General features: G+C 43.2%; 1 pseudogene across 1 annotated transcript; it reads left to right on the top strand.

The window, feature by feature from the left end:
• Positions 1-689: 689 nt before the first annotated feature.
• On the top strand, positions 690-1,475 carry LOC105817248 (annotated as a pseudogene). Its single transcript, XR_001137833.1, has one exon. The product of XR_001137833.1 is annotated as a 60S ribosomal protein L7-like 1 pseudogene (transcript).
• The last annotated feature ends 5,581 nt before the right edge of the window (positions 1,476-7,056 follow it).

The following is a 7,056-nucleotide window of genomic DNA, read 5'->3' as shown; positions in this document are numbered from 1 at the left end:
TGATCTGGCCCTCCTCCTAGCACCTCTGTGATGTCTCACCAGGCCATGAAGCAAGCTTCAGACTCTGTGCCCAATACACCAAGGTTCAGCAGAGCCAAGAGAGCTTCCTCATGCACCTCTCTCTAGCTGCTTCCCTCTATCAGCTGCACTGTCTCCTTCTACCAAATTCCTCCTGGAGACCTGAAGTCCTCCTCAGGTCACATCTGGGAAAAGGGCCACAGCATTGCACAACTCCAGCAAGGGCCATTTACAAAGAATGCAAGCGTGACCCTGGAGTTGCAAAACACAGGGGCCCCAGTGAGGGCAGCAGACCACCAATCTCAGGACAAGATTCACTCAAGATTCTGCCAGCAGGGGGACGATGAACACGTGCATTTGATTCTTTGGCTGGTCCCTGGTCCCAATCTTCTTTTTCTCACAATTCCTCAAGCCTAAAGAGGCCTGATTTCTCCCTTCTCTTCTTGTGTAACCAAGTCTTCTCTTACATTATAGCCTACATTTTCCCTACTTGAGATTTATAGAAATTATATGAATCAGCCCACCAGCCCTGACTCCTGACATGTTAATGGGGGTTCAAGGAATTTAGAAATTCATTTCTCCTCACCAAAGCCTGGCTTTGAAAACTATTATCTTGCTAGTGATTAAAAAATCCCATTTGCTGGCGCATGATCAGTAGCTGCAACACTAGAAAGATGGCGGAGCAAGAGGAAAGGAAAAAAATCCCTTTGGTTCCCGAAAATCTCCTGAAAAAGAGGAAGGCTTACCAAGCCCTCAAAGCCACCCAGGCAAAGCAGGCTCTTTCGGCAAAGAAAGAGCAGAAGAAAGGAAAAGGGCCCAGGTTTAAGCGACTGGAATCATTTCTACATGATTCCTGGCGACAGCAACGCGACAGGGTGAGTCTCAGACGACTAGAAGTGAAACCTCATGCCTTGGAATTGCCGGATAAACATTCCTTGGCCTTTGTTGTACGCATCCAAAGGATTAATGGGGTGAGTTCACTGGTGTGAAAGACCATCGCCAAGACTTCGCCTAAAGAAAATTTTTAGTGGTGTCTTTGTTAGAGTCACCCCACAGAGCCTAAAATTGCTGCGTATGGTGGAACCATATGTGACCTGGGGATTTCCAAATCTGAAGTCCGTCTGGGAACTCATCTTGAAACGTGGACAAGCCAAGGTCAAGAATAAGACCATCCCTCTGACAGATAACACAGTGATCGAAGAGCACCTGGGGAAGTTTGGTGTCATTTGTTTGGAAGATCTCATTCATGAAATTGCCTTTCCAGGGAAGCATTTCCAGGAGATCTCATGGTTCTTGCATCCTTTCCAACTCTCAGTGGCCCATCATGCTACCAAGAATAAAGTGGGCTTCCTCAAGGAGATGGGCTCACCTGGCTATCGAGGTGAACGCATCAATCAGCTCATCCGCCAGCTGAACTAGACCCAGAATATCTGAAAGCACAGTGCATTGGGAGCATGTGTTTTTGGATTTTGGAATTATCAAGTATCTTCAGAGAAGATTATTTTCTGCTCTATCTTCAAAAACAAAGGGAAAGGTCAGGGAAAAGACAGTCGGTTATGCTCATGGCAGGAACCTCTCATCACAGTCCAGTTCCGAGGAAAAATTCCAGTGTTTTCCACTTTGGCTGCTGCAAACTCTGAAATCACATGCCATGGAGAAAGGAGTCCTGCTTTGTCAGATCTTCTATCCTGAGGTTAAACATTGATGAATGAATGACACAAGCATGTGCATGAGGATCCCTACGACTCCTGCAACAGTGGACCAAGCCCAGGGGCATACTTGAATCTGGGTATTCCCAGGGCTTTGTTTTGAAAAGACTTGAAATACAATTAGGAAGGAGAATGCAAAAACAAGCGCTCAGTTGTCTCTTTGAATCCATGTTCCAAGTTTTCAGTGGTGGCTTTGAGAGCTGTCAGACTTGGCTGGCTGTAAGTGCATCTGGTGGCTTTTGTATCCTAGTCTGCAACTGGTTTAGTCCCTTTCTCTAGATCAGGATTTGAGAACAAAGGACCACTTTGACTGGTACATGCATGTACTCAAAATTTTGCTTACAATTTTAGGGTGTTCACAGACTCTTCTCCCCATGGACCTTTGCACTTCATGTGAGGAAGTCCTGCTTTTCTCAGGATTGGTCGCCCAAGCCCTGATCTTGCTAGTCTCTGGTTCCATTGTCTTGTGGAAGACCAAAGCTGACCAAGATAGCTTTTCCCCTTCACAGTGACAGATTGTGTTGCCCCTGCACCATCAAGTCTGGGGAATGCCCACCATTCCTCCTCCTCCCCCTGGGGTTCAGGATGGAATTTCCTGGTTTCTGTGATTATCATCTTTCTCCTTAAAACCAAGATCAGGAAGGAATGAACCATTTTCTTGGTTTGGCATGGATGAACTTAGTGTTATTTGGCTTTTCGGGCACCTGGCAGGCAGCTTAATCGACCTTTTTCTTGCGTATTCTGGACTCTAGAAGTATTGCCCCTTGTCCTACTGGTAATGTAGTAGAACAGCAATAGTCTTTCTGAGGATGTTAACCTTAAAGAAGTCAGTCTGATACTCCTTGTGTTTTTTCATCAGTGTCCACCTCTAAGCGGGCCTTCACTTGGCTGCCTCAGCTTGCCATCTGAGCAATGGTTGAGGATGTGCCAGGCCTAGGTTAAATTTGGAAATATCCTTAACCATTGTGTTCCTGGTCCTTTCAGGTCAGCTTTGCTGCAATTTTGGCTCATGGGGCCCTCAAACACAGCTGTGAAATTGAGTTAGAGGTATAACAGTGCCTTAAAATTTGCCAGGTTATGAGGTAATTAATTAGATTGATTGGCTCCAGAGTTAACCTGCCAGCAATAGATGTTACTCATATTTTAAAGCATTGTGAAATCAGGTTACTTTAAAATGATGTATCACAAAGTCATGGGAAAAAAGCAGTTGTGAGTATGGAAGCCCAGGGCTTAAATCCCAGCTGTCTTATACTAAATATGGGAACAGTGTTTCCATTCTTGCCTGTGAAATGGAGCTAGTACCCTCTAGCATGTCTGCCTCACCTGGTGGTTAAAAGGATTGAGCAAGATAATACTTTGTAATTTATAATTCTATACAAATAAAAGGTTATCACAAAAAAAAATCCCATTTGCTGGTCGAAGATGAGAAATAACTCTGTTGCTATAATGATCTCAACCCTTTCCCCAAAGATCTTAAATCCATTGCTTCAGTGGATTTGAGGAGCCTCAGGTGGGGAGCCCCAGGGCAATGGTCATTCTAGGAGATGGAATACTTCTAAATTTTATTTTAAATTATCAGCCGCCATATGCGTATATGTCACAAACATCATTTTCATGGTTTTTCAAATAGTGGCATTACCAGGTTCTCAAGGGCTAAGAAATAGGATGAAGACTTCTCTTTCTTATGCTTACACAGGATTTACTTCCTATTAACTTCTTCCCTCTTCCCAGACCCATATTCCCAACACTTGGGTTATTTAACACTCTTATAAAGAAAGAATATATTCTTATTGCATAAATAATTATTTCTGTTTTGAGCTTGTTACACATTTTTCTGTATGCTCCACTGCAGATTTCTAGGTGAAATAGCACTTAGCAACTGAAACGCTAAGCCTCACATTTTCACCTTTTCTGGTCCTATGTGTGAGACTAGGCACCTGTTTGATTTAGAGGTGTCACATGGCCCTCTGGATGTCAGTGTCTTCATTGGAAAGTGAGAGGGTTGGTGATCTCAGTAGACCTTCTGGCTGTCCACTTACACAAACTGTTTGTTTTGCCCTTGACTTGGACAGTCCCCACTATAAATGTCTAGTGCCTACTCATTCTTTCAAACTCAACTCCTGGGTCAGTTTCTGGAAACCTTCTCAATTCTCCTCCTCACCACAATCCCTGGGTCCCCCAGATTTAGACAGACAACCTTCCCCTATGTCTCTATAATTCCCTGCATGAGACCTGCACTTACCACACTGCGTAACAATGATCTGTTCACAAGGGACTGGCTATTTTAACATAGCATAGTATTTGGTTAGAGTATGGCTTTCAATACATATTTAATGAATTAATTATTTTACACAAATCTGTGATAGTCTTTTTTATACGTGCTTTTGATCTCCAGGAAGGTTCTGAGATCACACAAAGGCCCTGGACAAGTGGTCCAGCATGTCTTAGAACAAGTGAGTATTTAAGACTGCTTTGCAAAGACTCATCCTTGGAACACAGAGCTATTCTTAGCCAGAAGAAGTGAAAGAATATTGGGGGTTATTTTATAGTTCTCGTAGAAAAGAATGAGTTGGATCATAGTTTGATAAAATATAATGATAGGCTTTAATCTTCAAGACTCAAAAGTAAAGAGGAAAATCTGCATGTACCTTTCTGGAAATTCAACCTGGTGAGTGTCAATATTTCTTTGCCTGGGTTTATTGGAAAATGCTCAGCTTTCATATCCAACATAATTAAAAACCGGGCAGCTTCCCCAAGTCTAATGATCTCTTTGAAAACCGAGCTAGTAATTCTTTTATTTTTTTGTTCTGTTCATGACATCCGGATACACGGATAATCTCAACTCTTGGGTTATTAGTTATTTCTATAAAACTAGAGTTTTCTTGAACATCAGAGACCTATTGAAAGCTAAGACTCCTTGCAGAGTTATTTGTAGGCAAATGTCATGTTCCAGGGAGTTTTAGAAATTGCTTATTGCTTTTCATTAAATTGTATTTATTTTAGGGGCACCGGGGCTTAGTTCAAAGGGTGACCACTTTTACTCCTTGTGTAGGAATCCTTTACCTCTGGTTGAACACGTAAATTTTCTAACTTAGCAGAGATCTGTCAATCCTCTCATTTATTGAAGGACATGAGATATGAGGCTTTCCCATTGTGCTGGCCCTTGGACAGCATAACCAATCCTGCCGATGCGTTTTACCAACTTGCCAGCCAATAGCCCTGTGCTCCCTGATTTGCCACATATATCTCTTGGGGAGTTACAGTAGTGGTCAAAGGGAATGGCCCTCCTAGATGAAAAATAACTCTTCTTAGGATGAGACTTGTGTATGGGGAGCTAGGGAGGAGGAGTGAACATAAAACAAGTATATGAAAATGGAAGATAGCTCTTGGGGTGATTACATCTTTTTTCTCTCTCTTCATAGATGAAAAATAACCAAAAGTATGTTGCTTCCAGTGTACATGTTGACAGGATATGATTTCATTTTGTGACTTGCAAAGGATCAAACATCTCTGATTGTTTTTATTGTCTCATGTTTAACCCATCAACCTATATTTTATTTAAGCTTTGTTTTTCTGGTGTAGCCAGGTCCTTGAGACTATCCTGGCTCAATGCTTCCAGAGGATAAGGAAAATGTGTCTGTGAACTGCAACAACTCCCAGAGGGCCCTGTGCAGGGTCAGTCTCAGCAGTGGGATCAAGGAGCCCAGGGCTCAGCTATCTGAGCATGTTACATTCAGCATCAGCCATTGTGAAGTGCTCCCAGGTGCTAGCCTACCTTGACTCACGTAATCCGCACAGATACCCAGTGAGGTCTGTATTATGAGCCCAATTTAGTAGATGACAAAGATGAGGCTCAGAGAACTAAGGTAACTTGTCTTAATGTACATATTTAATAAGAGGCAGAATCAAGATTTGAATTCAGTTCTTTCTAATTCTAAATATTCTTCCCTAACTGCTGTGTTATACTGGCCCTTCTTCTCACCAATTAAAAGGTGACATACAAACTAATCCCTTAGTTCCCAGCCTTACATACTTTCATCTAAATTAATTGCCATAGTGAGCTTCTGAGATTTACCAGGGCAGCCAGGGCTGAGTCCTGTGAAGTCTGTATCTGTGGGGGCACATTCCCCCTGGGCCCCCGCTCTTTGCTCACATTAGCTTTCTTCACCATTCCACCCTTCCACAATAGGTAAACTGTGCCATTAATCCCTAATGATATATTAATAATTAATATTAAATTATTAACACTGATTAGCATTAAATGGTTAATAATTTATACTTATTAATCAAATTGCAATGGGTCAATTGAGTTGATTCATTGGATGGAAACCTGGGGCCGTGGTTCCTCAAAGTCACTGGTTCTCAGCTGGTGGTGATTTTGCCCTCCCAGGACACACTTGGCAATATCTAGAAACACTTTTGGTTGTCACATCTTGAGGAGGTGCTACTGGCATCCAATGGGCAGTGGCCAGGGATGCTGCCCATTATCCCATAATGCCCAAGACAGTTCCCCACAACAAACAACTATCTGGCTCCAAATGTCAATAGCACCAACACTGAGCAACCCTGGTCCAACCAAACCACAGAGGTTGTCTTTCTATATATAGTTGGGAGATCAGTTCTGAGTTCCTCAGAGAGATGAATCATCTTACATTTGCCTCCCAGGCAGAAAAATGTTGAACCCAACCCTCGTTTTATATTTGCTTCTTGAACAACTTGATAGATTGTGGGAGCTGTGTTCTCAGAAGGTAAATTAATGGGTGGGTGACGGCCCACGAGGCCCAGAGGTAGCTGGCCCAACCAAGACAGCAAACGCTAAAGCCCCAGACTCCCAATGCATTGGGTGAGCAGAGTGGACTAAGCAAATGAGCCAGGCAGGAGTGCTGGGTCCAGTGTCTGTGGCCCAGGGTGGGGGGAGCAGAGCATGAGGCAGAGCAGAGGGTGCAGGCACCAGTATCCACGATCAGCGGGACGGGTTGCCTCAGCCCTGTTCATAAACGGCTGCACTATACCTCTTCAGAAGCCACACCTGGTCCGAAATAAGACTGTGCCATCTGTGATGACTGCAGAGAGTTGGTTATTAACAGGCTGATGTGCTTTTTTCTGCTAAGCTGTACTCTTTTGTTCTTGCAAAAAAAGAAAATTTAGCTTCCATTTTTTTTTCTTTTTCCTGCAATCCCTGTTTTGTGATTTTCTGAGAAAACTTGGGGACACACTGGTATTCTCATTTATTATTCTTCAATCTCCTAATGGCGGCAGGGGGGGTGCTCCTTGAGGATAGATACTGTCTTTTTCATAAAACAAGGGCCTGGTACATAGCAGATGTTCA

Source organism: Propithecus coquereli, unplaced genomic scaffold (assembly GCF_000956105.1).
Source record: "Propithecus coquereli isolate 6110/MARCELLA unplaced genomic scaffold, Pcoq_1.0 Scaffold403, whole genome shotgun sequence".
Classification (NCBI taxonomy): Eukaryota; Metazoa; Chordata; class Mammalia; order Primates; family Indriidae; genus Propithecus; species Propithecus coquereli.
Note: the sequence above shows the minus strand (reverse complement) of the source record. Positions and strands in the feature narration are given on the sequence as shown.